This window comes from Schistocerca serialis, chromosome 1 (assembly GCF_023864345.2).
Source record: "Schistocerca serialis cubense isolate TAMUIC-IGC-003099 chromosome 1, iqSchSeri2.2, whole genome shotgun sequence".
Lineage (NCBI taxonomy): Eukaryota > Metazoa > Arthropoda > Insecta > Orthoptera > Acrididae > Schistocerca > Schistocerca serialis.
This window is the reverse complement of record NC_064638.1, coordinates 161,321,441-161,337,452: the sequence shown is the minus strand read 5'-3', so window position 1 is coordinate 161,337,452 and position 16,012 is coordinate 161,321,441. Positions and strand designations below refer to the sequence as shown.

The 16,012-nt window shown below is 44.5% G+C and overlaps 1 non-coding gene across 1 annotated transcript; it reads right to left on the bottom strand.

The window, feature by feature from the left end:
* Positions 1-2,584: 2,584 nt before the first annotated feature.
* Trnas-cga (transfer RNA serine (anticodon CGA)) lies at positions 2,585-2,659 on the bottom strand. The gene has a single exon. It is a non-coding gene; the product is annotated as a tRNA-Ser (tRNA).
* Positions 2,660-16,012: the final 13,353 nt, after the last annotated feature.

Below are 16,012 nucleotides of genomic sequence, written 5' to 3'. Positions count from 1 at the left end.
CATTCAACTCTCACACTGTTTATCTATACACTGCGCAAAAGCGCATTGAGTACAGATTCGAGATCACTACCAAAGATGTCGCTGCGGACATTACATATAAAATTTTGGCGTACAATTTCTTGTGGAACTGATTGTAAGTTGTGTTGCAACAATTAGAAGAACTTGGTACAGTGCACATATCGTGATTTAACTTGTGTTACAGGAACCTGAGTCGTTTCTTTTGCGCTATGAAAGTTCGTCCTCTACTTCATATTTTACTAAGAGTAATCAGATCGTGTTGTTGTTTATTTACGGATCAACTTTCACATCATGTATGTTATTCAACCACAGGTTAAAGTTGTAGAGGAATAGCGACTTTCTGACCCGTTTACGGATTTTATAATCTCGTGACGTAATTTAACTTTTCCGCTCTTGTATGATTTAATTCCTAACTTCATTACAATTGTTTTACTTTTGTTTATGTGCACCCTTTACTCTCTACTCAAAACAACGTCCATTTCGTTCAGCTGATGCTTCAAGTGCTTTCCCGCCTCTGACAGAACTACAGTGTCATAGCAAACCTTGTAGTTTTATTTCTTCTCCCGCATCTTGAATTCCTTTCCTAAATTACACTCTGGTTTCCCTTAGCGCGTGCTCTACGTACAAATTCAATGACACGGAGCACAGGTTAAAACTCTACCTCACACCCCTCTCAAATACGAGGGCGTGCCGAAAATTAATGCCTCCAAATTTTTCTGTGAAAATTCTTAAATCCATTTCAATAAAAGAAACTTTATCAACATTCTACATTTTCATTCTTCATATCTACATATTTATTTCTCAAAACAGTCACTGTCTCAACGAGAGTTCAGTTTGTTGATACAGTCACTATAGAATATGTGATATTCTTGATGAAGCCACAACCTGTTTGCACCGCTTCCTCACTATCAAAGTGGAGTTCTCGCAGGTGCTTTTTAAATTTTTGAAACAGGTAAAAATGGGCTGGTGCTAAGTCGGGATTGTATTAAGGATGATGGGTGTCAGTGAAAACGAAGCATCGGTTTGCTGCAGATGTGGCAGCGCTCGGGTGTGGTCCGCCGTTGTCATGCTGAAGGATAGAGTGCTTCGAATGTGGATGAACTCTTCGAATTCGTACTTTCAGTTTTCTGAAGGTCTCTCACACACCGACGTAGGCACACTACGACCGCCACGTAAAACACTACAACTTAGAGTCCGTTAGAGGCAAAGAGATGCAGCTTACGTCGGCGAAGGGGGAAAGTCGACCATGTAATGTGGATAACATGTAATACCTCAACAGATATTGAGAACCCAACAAAGAAAAAAAAAAACAAAAAAAAAACGGGGCTTTAAAATTTTGTACATGGCTGAAGCAACAACCATAGGATAAAATCTTCGTGAAGAAATAATAAGCAGCCATTCAGTTGCAAAATGGAAGATTTATTTGGCTTATTGACCATGGTAGGAATGTTTATAAAAACATCTTCTTCAGAAGGAAAATAGTGTCGACCTAGACAGATTGAAAATGAGTATCTGTTAATATACAGAAACATTTATAACTCGTTACGAATGCAAAAATGATTTACACTTAGTGGGTTACATGTAGTAGCGGACTTACGCTGTAATGTTCTGTATGGCGTCCGTAAAATTTCACCTCCATAACATTAGAAATGTGCGTAACATGCTAATCGTCATTGAGAAGTTCTTCACCAACGAACCGCTATGTTTTTACGGTAGGCCAAGTTTGTGAGTTCGTGAAATGGCTTCTGGTACAGTACAACGCTAAGACAATTTCTGCCTGCCACTATTACACTGATATACCCCAGGGTCAGGTAACAGGATAGGAGAACTAAGGTTCTATAACACGCCAACAAATCAGTAACAAGGTCACACAAATGAGTTATCTTAGTGACTTGCTGAATGATTCAGTCTACAACACTGCATATAATATAACACAAAAAAGAAGGCTCTCAATGGCTAAGTGCAAATAATCGTAGGAAAATTTCACAGTGCATAGAAAATCCAATTTACAACTGTCTCTTCACTTGTAAGACATCGCTAAACAATAATCCCTGTCTAAGTCAACCATGGATGATGATCTATAACCAAGTGGGCGAGAGCTGCTCTTCTATCTTCCGAGTACGCTTCTGTCCGTTGTCGTCCGTTCATTGGCGGATTGCACTCGACCGGCGGTTGGCCGAGGCGAAGTCGGTATCTTTAACCTCAGCGCCGACCGTGGCGCTGATGGTCCTCGCGCAAGTGGCAAGTCTCTATGGCACTGGCGCCAGCTCCCACCTTTGCGCCTGTGGTGCTTTTGCCTTGGCTGTGTCTTGTTTGGAAGACGCAACAGTAACTTATTAATTATTTACCATTTTGTTAATTTTTACGTAAGTACACAGCCACACATGTTCTGGTTCTTAATGTTATGATTTTAACTTTACCGTTTTAAGCTGGTTTACTACTGCACATCGTTCTCGCGCATACTACGAGTTCCCTCTCTCGCTGAAAGCTTTCCTTAGCCGAAATGTTTCGCACGCGAAGCTAGTGCATTAGCATTTGGCTGAAACTTCCTGGCAGATTAAACTGTGTGCCGGACCGAGACTCGAACTCGGGACCTTTGCCTTTCGCGGGCAACTGCTCTACCAACTGAGCTACCCAAGCACGACTCACTCCCGTCCTCACAACTTTACTTCTGCCAGTACTTGGCAGAGCACTTGCGCGCGAAAGGCAAAGGTCCCGAGTTCGAGTCTCGGTCCGGCACACAGTTTTATTCTGCCAGGAAGTTTCATATCAGTGCACACTCCGCTGCAGGGAGAAAATCTTATTCTGGAAACATCCCCTAGGCTGTGGCTAAGCCATGTCTCCGCAATATCCTTTCTTTCAGGAGTGCTAGTTCTGCAAGGTTCGCAGGGGAGCTTCTGTAAAGTTTGGAAGGTAGGAGACGAAGTACTGGCAGAAGTAAAACTATGAGGACGGGGCGTGAGTCGTGCTTGGGTAGCTCAGTTGGTAGAGCACTTGCCCGCGAAAGGCAAAGGTCCAGAGTTCGAGTCTCGGTCCAGCACACAGTTTTAATCTGCTAGGAAGTTTCATAACAGCGCACACTCCGCTGCAGGGTGAAAATCTTATTCTTCTAGCATTTGGCTATATTTCCACGTACCATTGGTAATTCTGCATAATTTTATATTCTTAACGAGTTAAGAATGGCGTAGATACAGTACGTCGTACGTTCCTAACACAACTCTGCTCTTTACAATCACTGAAATCAGTATTCATATCGTCCTGTAGTGTACATGGATACAACAGCGTCCTGCGCCGCTTTCGAGGAAGTGCTTGAGTTAACTGCCGAGATACAGTCAGTATTGTGTGTGAGACCTCTTCTGGCTCGGACCATCCACACGGAGGAAATTTGAAGCTCTGTCATGGGGGGAGTATATTCGGACAGCAGGGGGCGGACCAGTCACAGACAAAGGATGTTCAGTCGGGTGTACACCAGCTGCCGCACATGATAAAGAAAACCACCCGTCCACTCCAGCGTCGAGACAAACGAAGTGGGCCGATTGTGGCTTCTCCATCGGACGCCCGCCCGTCACAAGGCACAAGGCGTAATCAGTGCTGTTTTGTCCGGCCACCACTCGCATCAGAGTTCGCTGTGGAATGAGTGATAAGTGGTCGTGACACATCTCCTGCCCTTTACTTCCCACTGCTGGACACTATACCTTCATGGTGGTGTGGAGGTCACAAGAAGTTTTCAACAGTTTCTTAGGCAGCAGCATGACTGTCTATCTTCAAGAGCATCATTTTACCGATTTTCTAAACTCATCTTCAGAGCATTGAAGGGCGATGCTTTTTATTTGATAAGAACCATTGAAAAGCCAAGATTGCATACAAAATTCTTTTCTTGGAGACAACCATTTTCAATAGTCATTGCTGTCATCTTCAAGTCTTTAACATCTTTTTGTTGTAAAACATATTCTTTTAGAACAAAAACATGTTAAAGACCTGAAGAGGACAGCAATGACTGTTGAAACCGTCCGCGTTAAATAAAGAAATTTTTTTGTGCGATCTTGCCTTTTGAATAGCATTTTCGCCATATTACCACATTCATTTATTGCTCGTATCAGTGGCGCATTGCCACGCTATGACCGTATCGCCACAGGGGTCGGAAGAATTAAACTTAATTTAAGTTACGGAGCTACTAGCTGACAAATCCGGCATCACCCGTTTATTCATTTTGCCAATTTTGTATTAGAAACTAAAACAAAAGTGATCTGTGTTTGTAGCACAATATCGAAAAAGTTTCATCTCCTTGTATTCGTGAAACACCTTTGAAATTACGAAAGAGTCGTTTAAAGATATATGCTTAATGTACAGATGGATAATTACAGTATGACGGAAAGCTATTCTTCGCTCGGAACAGCTGCTTCGTGTGTCTACAACGCGATTTTGTAAACATTTCTATGGCAACGTCTCTTCACATGTCTGTTTTCCTCCTACAGACGTCTGAGGTTCGCAGTTGAAAGCTGTCAAAACAGATGCCTGGTGTCAGGGATTTTCTTAAGTTGACTCGAATGTAGGAGTGTCCGAGCAGTAAAGAATAAATTTATTAAAACTTTTTGCGTGATGAGGCAATTACTCACGCATCTTAGTGTTTATGACGTCATATCTCTTGAAGTATGTGTCGTACAGTGGTATATTTGTGTCGGTACTTTCAGCGGCGTATGTGAATACTGCCTGCGAAATTTGTTGCGAACGGAGTTAGTAGTACGGAAGTGATAAATTGAAAGGTCGTGAAAGATGCAGCGGTTTTTCACCCAACTTGTTGTGTATGACATCATATCTCCTGGACTCTAACAAGGGGAGGCCGCCAATTGTGAAATTCAGATTCGATTCGTACTGCGCATCATGAAAGCTCATGGCCAGAGGTGTAATGTGGCAAAGCACCAAGATGCACTTCTCAGCCGTTGTTGAGAAAATCGACAGTTAAAAGAAACCGTTGCGGTGAAATACTCTCTACGATTGATAATTTTCTACAGCGTCGTGGCGCAGAGGACAGTTCGGCGCTAGCGGCCGTGCGAAGCGGAGGTCCGATACTTCCGCCTGTGCGGCGCGTGCGAGTGTTTGTTTACTTGTGGACTTAGTCTGCGCGCGAGCTAGTAAGAACGATCATGGCGAACAAGTACAGGAAAACTACATTACGGTTCAATTTCAGCAAAGACTACGAACGACCAAAGGCTTTAGCAGTGGAACGATTCATTCGAGAGGACGTAAAGATACCGCCAAATGATATTGTTGGAATTCACCTGTCCATCGTTAGTCCCACGGTGTATGTTAAGATGGTAAATGACGCGGCGTGTGAGAAAATTCTACAGGCGACAAAAGCAGGTCTCCGATTTTGCCATAGTGACGGGAATGTCGGCACGGTAACTGTAGAACATGCTGGTCTGGGTATACGGACAATACGTGTTTTTGAGCTGCCATTTGAGCTCCCGGCTGACGAAGTTATCGAGGCTTTTAAGCCGTACGGCACAGTACATGGTCACACAGCAGAACGCTGGACACAATTCGCCACATACCCCGTTCTTAACAGAGTGCGGCAGATCACTATTGATCTTCAGAAGCATGTACCGTCCTATCTGACAATTGGTGGTTGTCGGGCGGTGGTGATTTACGATGGTCAACCACGTACATGTTCTGGATGTGGCCAGGAGGGACACCTCAGGTCGAACTGTATGCAACGACGGATTACGCAACTGCCTTCAGATGTGCGGGAGCCGTCGCCGGCGATGACAGTACTACCGATCACCTATGCCAAAGCCCTCACTGCGTCCGCTGATGACCGAAAGGGCACAGCCTCGGTGGAAGATCAAGATGGCACTCTCCGAAACCTTGTCGCAGACGTCGGGATGACAGAGCATGCTGCTCCGTCGAGCATACAATCTACGGCGACATCAGATGAGACCGAACTCCCACCCAGCACACCGATAGTACAAGAAGCAGTTCCAGCCACTACGGATGCTGTTCCGTCTGAAACGCACTCTGCGACGACATCATTAGTTTCGACCGAACTCCCACCAAGTTCAACGATGGGACTCGAAACACTTCCAGTTCCTACGGATGCTTTTCTGTCGGGCAGCCGTGATTCCCTGCAATCTGAGGACACGGACGGAAGATCACGCAAACAGCGTTCCCCGAAAAGGAGGAAACGGCGGCGTCGCACGACATCTCCTCGGGATGACTCCCCTTGCCCCGACGACGATGTGCCTGTGGACCAAGACGACACAACAGCCTCTACGAAACAGGATGAGGTACTGGGAACTGTTCGATCCGACCCACAACGGTCAGTCACATTGACGGTACCGGGACGTGGTGATTCTGAAGAGAAATCACAGCCAGTTGGCTCTCCAGACGCAGTTGCTGTGGCTATGGACACGAATATATCACAGCCTGAAAAGATGTGGTATGAGGATATTGAGGAGGCGCCGGACGTCATACAGAGGCAGCCGGCACTCACGAAGACGGACTAATAATTGCTGAAGGTGAAGGGAGAGGGGCGAGAGAACGTCTTATAACTCAGCCCCCGGCGCCGGTGCAGGGAGATGTTGATGCGCCTCGACAGAGTGGGATTCAACGCCATGCGAACCGTATTGCGACATTAAATATCAATGACGTGCGTTCCCCGGCCAAAATACACCTATTGAAGGAAACGGTTTGGGCATCTGATGTGGATATTGCTTTGCTGCAGGAAGTCCACATAGCTGCACTCCCATACATCGCAGGCTACCAATCCTATTCGTCACATGGAGATCACAATGGGAGTGGGGTGGCAGTTTACGTGCGAGATGGCTTCCCAGTGGAAAACGTGTGTTATCTTCCGTCGGCCAGGGGAATGGCTTTCACGACGTTTGGGACACGCATCATCAATCTTTATGCACCGTCGGGAAACAATCGGCGGCGGGAAAGGGCGCGATTTTATGCAGAAGACATTGCTCCACTATTCCATGGACGTTATGAATGTGTAATAATTGGTGGAGATTTCAACTGTGTTCTCAGCCAGAAAGACCAATGGCCGCAAGCAAACATCAGCCAGGAGTTGCGAATCGTTGTCAACGACCTTGTACTTAGTGACACGTGGGAATTACGACATGGAGCTGCACCGGGATACACCTATGTGACAAGTCATTCGGCGAGCAGATTAGATCGCATTTATATCTCACGGGCTCATGCAAATGATGTCCAGGACGCGGAACGCTGGCCATTGGCGTTTTCCGATCACAGCGCTTACATCTGTACGGTGCTTCTTCCCCGTAGAGAGGTGTGGAACAGTAAGGCCCCGTGGAAACTAAACATTCAACATCTACATGATCCTGAATGCCGTCAACGGATCCTTGAGACATGGACGATGTGCGAGCGAAGGGTTGGAAGGTATGCGACGAAGCTTGATTGGTGGCTGACTTGTGCTAAACCGGCGCTTCGCCGTACGTTCATCTCATATAGCAGGGAAATGGCTGAATGGCGCCGCCGTACCACCGACTTTTATTTTGCAGCACTGCGCGACCTGGATGTTGGCCCGCCGGGACAGGACTTATGGATCGAACGCAAAAGGATAAAAGCTAAACTAGTGGCTTTAGCTCGGAAACATCTTCAGGGAACCATGGTGCGCGCCAGATGTCACGATACGATAAGGCACGAGATTCCTTCCATGCACCACGTCGTGAATGAACGAAAGCACCGACGACGCGTTTTGGTACGGGAGTTAATCACCCGCGAAGACCGAAGAGTGACGCGCCAAGCTGACATTGTCTCTGCATTCGTCGACCATTACCAACACATCTATCGGGAAGAAGCAGCCTCTTTCGATGACCTCGACCGTATAGCCACGTCCGTCTCCCGTACACTGACGGTGGAAGCCGCGGGCACCTTACTGGAAGCCATTAGCTGTGAGGAAGTACATGATGCGATCGCACAAGGTGCGTTGAATCGGTCCCCAGGCATTGATGGGCTTCCTGCTGAATTCTATCGCGAATTTCGCAACGAAATGGCACCGCGATGGACGGAAATGTACAACGAGATGTTAAATTCCGATGCGCCTATTCCACCGGCTTTTATGGAAGGCCTCCTGGTGCCAGTACATAAACCGAAGCCAGGAATTACGGTCACACATTATCGCCCCATCACCCTGCTTAATGCCGACTATAAGATCTTTGCACGGTTGCTAGCGTCCCGATGTCGTATGTTAATTCGTAGCGTTCTCTCTCCGGAACAGACGACACCGGGTGGATCGGTGAATGTGCAAACAGCTACTGGCGAATGCCGTGATGTGATAGCGCTGGCGGAGGAGTGCCGGCTTAAAGCGGCGATGGTGGCGGTTGATTTTGACAGTGCTTTTGATAAGGTGCGCCACAACTATCTGTATGCTGTACTGGAACAAATGGGTTTTCCAGACCGTTTTACTGGTCTCATTAGAAGGATTTACGGGGGCGCACAATCCTTGGTACAGGTTAATGGGCGTATAGCAGGGTCCATTCAAATTCGACGATCCATTCGCCAGGGCTGCCCTCTTTCGATGCTGCTGTTCGCGATAGCGTTGGAACCATTAATTGGGAGGCTCACCAATTCTCTTTCTGGGATGGAACTACGGGGCTACACCTTCAAATGTCGTGCCTATGCGGACGACCTCCTGCTGCTCGTTCGTTCTGAGGAAGAGGTGAAGACGGTCCTTGAACTGTTGTTGGACCACAGTGTGATCGCGGGTGGTGCAGTGAACATGAACAAATCGGCGGCAATGCCGGTGGGAAGGGGCCTTACGCCGGAAGAACTCAGTCCGTTTCCTTATGTGCAACGATTCCGCTATCTCGGCATAGACTTTACCTCATCTGTAAAACATAGTGCAGCAGTTAACTACCGACGTATTTTACAGACAACACGTACCATGGTCCGACAACATCTCCTACGGCGCCTTGATCCTTTGCAGCGAGTCGAGTACCTGAACACTTATGTGGTTTCTCGAATGGTGCATATTTCGTAGATCCTGCCCCTACCACTCACGCTCGGACGTCGCCTTCAATCAGCACTAGGCTATTTCGTGATGATTGGATCGCCCCTCAAGGTGCGATACGAAACGCTCACTCTCCCTACGGACAAGGGGGGACTCGGACTTACGAATGTTCACTGCCGTGCGACGGCGCTCCTTCTAGCCACAATGTATAAGCAATGGCGTAGCGGGCGTGATTCCCTTACATCCCGCCTACTGGATCTCCTGGTTCCAGCGTCCCTCACACCTCCGGTGGCGGTGGGCAACATTACGCCACATTTTGCGCATGTCTCAACATTTATCGTGGAACTTAGTTATATCAGAGACGAGCTTCCGCGCACGAGACCGCCATGCGCGAAGGATTTTTATGTTTGGCTGCTACGACGGATACGTTGTAATGTAATTGAACTGAAACACCCCAGGTTGCATTGGCCGAAGATTTGGAGACATGTGCACCAAAAATTCTTTCCTACCTTCGTTCGGGCACTGTGGTTCTCTGTCGCCTGTGGCAAGTTCAACACCCACCAACGGCTCCATGCAATTGGACTAGTGGACACTCCACTATGCCCGAAATGTCACCAAGTGGATGACGACCATCACCGCTTAACTTGTATCGCGGTGGAGGACGTCTGGCTCCTAGGAAGACAGATGGTGGCTTGCTACCTCCGTGTGACCCCGCAACATATTACACCTGCTTCCTTCTTACATCCAGAGAGTGACTACTTTCCGGCGACTAAATCACAGTCGATCATCTGGATCAAAGGTTGGACGATCGCGTACCTCTATGGGGATACTGCCACGTCGCGACTTGACTTTTGGTATTTCTTGCAGCAAGCCCACAGTGAGGTTCATAGATGGTCACACTATCGGAAAACCTTTGCCAATTATCTTCAGGCAGTCTTCCTCGACCCCCCACGCAGTTGGGATGTGCCGGGTGCAGCCGGTGTGCACATTTGACAGCTGATGATGAACCTCACGCTTCTCTCACCACTCACTATGTGATGCACATACCATACGATGAAATGGTCTATATGTTCCTTTTAACAGAGTGATCCTTATTGAAAATAAATAAATAAATAAAAACAACATCCCTGTTCCTTTCAATTTGTGATTTGTTTTAAAATATTTTGTTTTCTTTCTTTTTGGCAGAGGATGCATTTCATTTAGTGTTTGCAAAAAAAAAAAAAAAAAAAAAAAAAAAAAAAAAAAAAAAGGTAAGCGCTCGGGTTTGTAATCCGAAGGTCGCTGGATCGAATCTCGCACCATGCAACTTTTTTTTTTTTTTTTAGTATTTGTTTTCTGTAATTCAAATGTGTATATATATATATAATGCATATAATAAGTTGTTGAAAGTCGTTTGTCGTGGAAAAACTGGCGACTTCGAACATCATTATGTTTTCCGCAAACAAAGTTGTATTTCACAAATGTTATTAATTGTCTTCATAATGTTAACCACGTATAGTTAACGGAAGACGTAGAAATGATATTCCGAAACGAATACGTATAGCGTAAGTCAAACGTTCGAATTAGAATAGAGATCCCACGAACAAATTCGCTTTGGCAGGTATGAAATATAAAGTCCGTTACTCGCTCGTTACACTTGAAGGACAGATGTTGAATGGGCCGAAACGAGCCGCCGCATAACAGTGCAGTTGCCTACTAACTTCGAAAGAAGGTAGATGCGGATGCGGTCCCTAGCGCAGCTTATAACATCGTCGAAAATCAGTGCGGACGGGAGAGCTTTCGTACACCCTGTTAAAAAAACGGAAAAATGCAGCCGGTACAATTGGAGAGCGATCCGCCTTCACCAACATGCATAAGCAATTCATTAATAGTTTATATATATATATTTATTTATATTTATATATTTCAATTACAAAAAACTAATAATAAAAAGAATTGCATGGCGCGAAATTCGATCCGGCGACCTTCGGCTTACAAACCCGAGCACTTACCGCTGCGCCACGACGCTGTGGAAAATTATATATCGTAGAGAGTATTTCACCGCAACGGTTTCTTTAACTGTCGATTTTCTCGACAACGGCTGAGAAGTGCATCATGGTGCTTTGCCACATTACACCTCTGGCCATGAGCTTTTATTATGCGCAGTACGAATCGAATCTGAATTTCACAATTGGCGGCCTCCCCTTGTAAGTCGGTGGTTCGCACCTCCAGGGCGACCGCTGTACGACAGTAAGGGGTATGTGGCCAAGTTTAGTTGAAATTGGTCCAGTGGCTTAGGAGGGGATGTGGAGAATATTGACATATACACAAGTACATACATCTGCTTTTATATCTTTGGATTGCACGAGTTAAGTTTTCTTTCACGCGCAGCGCAACGTGACTCGAGAATCTGTTCCCACAGAGCTGCGGGAGCTTAAATAATTTAAGAATAAAAAGTCTACACGGGGTTTGTTTAATCCCCTTTTCTACCCGTGCTAATAGTACATTTAAAAATACTATAAAAATCCACAACTCTCGAAAATGGGAATAAACTGCCGAAAAAGTGTTTTTGTACATACGCAGATTTCATATTAAAAGTTGTGTAAGCTTCCACAGCACGCGAAAGCGGGAATAAATTCTCGAAATGCGTTATATTGGGCACAACTAAATGTAATTGGTGAAATAAATTTATTATTAAAATAATTACAGACACAACACAACATTTTCAATACTACGGTTTATGATGGATGACATTAATTCACGCCTAACAGTCTAATATTCCCCACTGCCTGTCATCTAGTGGTGATTTAATTCTTTAGTTAGCTGTGGCTTAATGCAGTGGTCTCGCGTAGTGCTTTAGAAAGTGTCGCTTTGTTACGATAACTCGGGACAAAACAAGATAATTGGGTACATTGGGATTCTGCGTTTTTGTAGTCTGGAGAATGCAGAAACTTCTTGCAGTGACATCTCAGATAAATAAGGCACATCCAGTGACTAACAATATTTTTAATATCATATAATTGCTATTTTATAGTGCGTTAACAGTTTCATAATAAAAGTCTCTGAATTAATAACTTTTAAATGCTTCACGCGATTTCAACAAACGATATGCCAGTTGATAGCATTGCACTACAGCTACCATCGATGAAACCTACGTATCCGTATCTGTATTTTTTCTTGATTTATTACATCTTTTATAACTTTTCATTATGCAAATGTTTGTCAGAAGATCGTATTCTCCGCAATAACATAGCAAATCGATGTCGTATGGATACCTTATATCTTGTCATACCTGTGTATTTATTTAACGAATATGTTATTATTTTTCCAGATATTTATTTGACTACTGATTACAACTGTTAATACAAAATCTTCGTAATTTAAGTAGAGGTCAATCGCATGTGTAAGTTGACACCACTACTGAAAAGAGAAGCAGAAGACGCTTCTATGAACCAGACGAAATAATTGTTTAAACGATAATTAAAGACAACTTGTCGTCTATTAACGTGGGCGCACTTGTGTAAGAATACTAATTTATTTATTTATGAACAAACCTTTATATGTAATTATTGGGAATTGTCTGAGTGCGACCGAATGTTTATAACGTATATTTATTTAAATATTGTCGTAATATATTTGTTTAGTGAAGGAGGCGGTCAAGTTAGGTCAAAGAGTGTTTGTAGAACATAAGAAAAACGCGTTTTTGGAGGGGATGGCCTTCAACGAACGGAGAAGCAGACTCTGGCGCAACACTGCTGAAGTCAAGTGGAGAAGGACAATTTTCGAGTGCTGTGCTCCAGGGAGCGATTATGTGACACTCTTAGAATCGTGCTGGAAGAAGGCAGACATGTCTGTGACAACGTAAGTAATTCGGTTGTCTAGGCGATTGATTCTTGGAGGTGAACGGTCACTACAATACTCTGACTTTTTCCAGTTGCAACACAAAACTGAGACTAGACAGAGTATGAATTTCTACTCGTTATTTCACGTGTGTTATTTTGTGAATCATTGCGTTGAAGTCTGAACTATTTTTAGCTGGTGAATATTTTGTGTACTGTAATCGTGAAATGGACTTAGCTTTCGCACGTCTTGGATGACTGTTTAGCTTGGAGATTCTTCTACCATTGTTGTAACGCCCTCAACACAACTTTACTGTACTTGATAAGATTATTTTCTATCTGTATTTTAATTGTATGTCGTAGGATCATCTTCCGTTTAGTTGAGAATAAACATTACTCTACATATTTCTCTGTGCTCTACATCAGTTTCAGACATTAGAATAGAACCTTTTTTAATAATTTATTCATTTATCTTTTATTTTATATCTCTTTGCATTTTATTAATCCGCAGTCCTGGTCAACGTACAGACTATTTGATTATAGGACCACAGCTACAGATTATTATTTTCAGTGGGTTAGCTTGTGCATCGAGCTATTCATTTTAAACAAAGCCGTGCATAGCACATTTACCTAAGGTGCGAGCAAGATCAGGTAAAGACACAACTGCTTAGGTCATATGGTGTGTAGGTACGTGATGCAAGACCTGCAGGATATCGTAAGGTTAAAATTTATTAAAAACAAAATGTGAAACACCCATCAACCAAAAGCGTTGGCAAAGACGTTACTTATGAATGCGTGGTAAGGTGCAGACAAATGAAAAAAAAAAATCATTTATTTTCTTGTACTTGATTTTGTTATTCACACTCTCTTGTATGTAGAAGTGCTGTTAACAAGTGCCGTTCGGAGGATGACGGGCTACGAGTGTGTGATATGTGTTTCGAAATAAGAAAAAAATTTGATACCAGTATCAAGTATTTTTTATTCAAGTGAAGTGGATCCAAGTAAGGAGGATTTTCTTAATTATGATACGCACTGGTGTACTTGGAGTCCGCTGCCTGCATCTACAATTGAAACGTATGAGAAGAAGTCTGATAGCCTAAAAATTCGTATCAGCGCAGAAATATTTCTAATAACACAATAGTATTATCCCTTTTAATTGTTTCTCATACGCATACGTGTATTTTATTTATTTATTTATTCATTCATTTATTTTTTAACAACACAATCGGTTGCTGGCTAGAGAGCTACTCAGCAGCAGATAACCGTTAGGCAACGTCGCAGGTCGGGAAATATGCAAGCATTTCTCTGAAAAAAATCTAAGAAATACATAATATACGGTTTGAAGCGATTTTCAAGTAACGTAGGTTAGGTTATACCATAAGGTGGTACATTTAAGAATTGTTTTGTTGTGCTCCTTCATTTTCAAAAATTGTTAAATGTTAAGTATTCCATTTCCACCCGAGTTTCCCTATGTATCCGTTTTTGTGTACACTGTTATTAAGTGTTCTGATTCGTCTTATTTTAAGCAATATTTTTCTTATCACCACGCAGGCATAAGCATTTTGTCTAAATTTTCTTCATAATCTAACTTAACAGCTCTTTTGGAACGAAATACAACAGCGATTGTGAGTGGCATGGTTTCAGCGAGTCCTTAGTACAAGGGGCGTTCAAAAAGTTTTGCACAGTCGTCTCTAATTTTTTTTTTCATGAGGGGAATGAAATCTTTAATGAACATACTTGGAGCATGTAGCCTCCATCAGCTGTGACGCATCTAGACCACGTTCTTTCCATGGTGTAAGTGCACATTGGTAAAATTCTGGGGACTGAGTTTTACACCATCGCTTGACACAGGAAATAAAGTTTTTCTCACTATCAAATGTTTGACCGCGCAGGTGCGCCTCCAGACGACCAAAGAGGTAAACATCAGGCGGAGCCAAGTCCGGACTGTAGGGAGGATGAGGAACAATTTTCCAACCCATTTTCCTGATTTTCTAGTGCGTCATGAGGGCTGTATGGGGTTTGGCGTTGTCATGGTGTAGTCTAATGAGCTGACCCTGAAGCCTTGGTCTGTGGGTCTTGATGGCACGTCGCAGCGTGTTTAATAAACAGTAACGGTCCCGGTTAATTGTGGATGCCGGCCGCGGTGGCCGTGTGGTTCTAGGCGCTTCAGTCCGGAACCGCGCGACTGCTACGGTCGCAGGTTCGAATCCTGCCTCGGGCATGGATGTGTGTGATGTCCGTAGGTTAGTTAGCTTTAAGTAGTTCTAAGTTCCAGGGGACTGATGGCCTAAGATGTTAAGTCCCATAGTGCTCAGAGCCATTTGAACCAATTGTGGAGCCAGGTTCCAAAGTCAAAGAAAATGACACTACACTGGCCCCAGAAGAAGTAGGCCATCAGCTTTCGGCCTGCTGTTCGTGAAAGTTTTGGTTTCTTCTTCCGAAGGGAACCCGAATGACGCCACTCCATGAATTGGGTTCTGCTCTCAGGTTCGGACAAAAACAACGATGTTTCATCCTGGGTAATGACGCCGTCAAGCCTCTGTTTCCAATCTTCAGTAAAGGTTTCATGAGAACCTCGCACACATTCTTCCTCATCGTTTTCATTTCTCTTGTCAATAAACTAGGCATCCAGGGTGCACAGATTTTTCTGTACCCTAGTGACAGCACCAGTGATACCACACTATGCAGTGACAAACGAGTTTTTGGACGATTTCATCAGTGGTCTCCTTGAATGAAATTTTCACTCTACAGCGGAGTGTGCGCTGATGTGAAACTTCCTGGCAGATCAAAACTGTGCGCCGGACCGAGACTCGAACTCGAGACCCTTGCCTTTCGCGGGCAAGTGCTCCACAAACTGAGCTACCCAAGCACGACTCACGCCCCGTCCTCACGGCTTTACTTCTGCCAGTACCTCGTCTCCTACCTTCCAAACTTTACAGAAGCTCTCCTGCGAACCTTGCAGAACTAGCACTCCTGAAAGAAAGGATATTGCGGAGACATGGCTTAGCCACAGCCTGGGGGATGTTTCTGGAATGAAATTTTCACTCTACAGCGGAGTGTGCGCTGATATGAAACTTCCTGGCAGATGAAAACTGTGCGCCGGACCGAGACTCGAACTCGGGACCCTTACCTTCTGCGGGCAAGTGCTCCAGCAATTGAGCTACCCAAGCACGACTCACGCCCCGTCGTCACAGCTTCATTT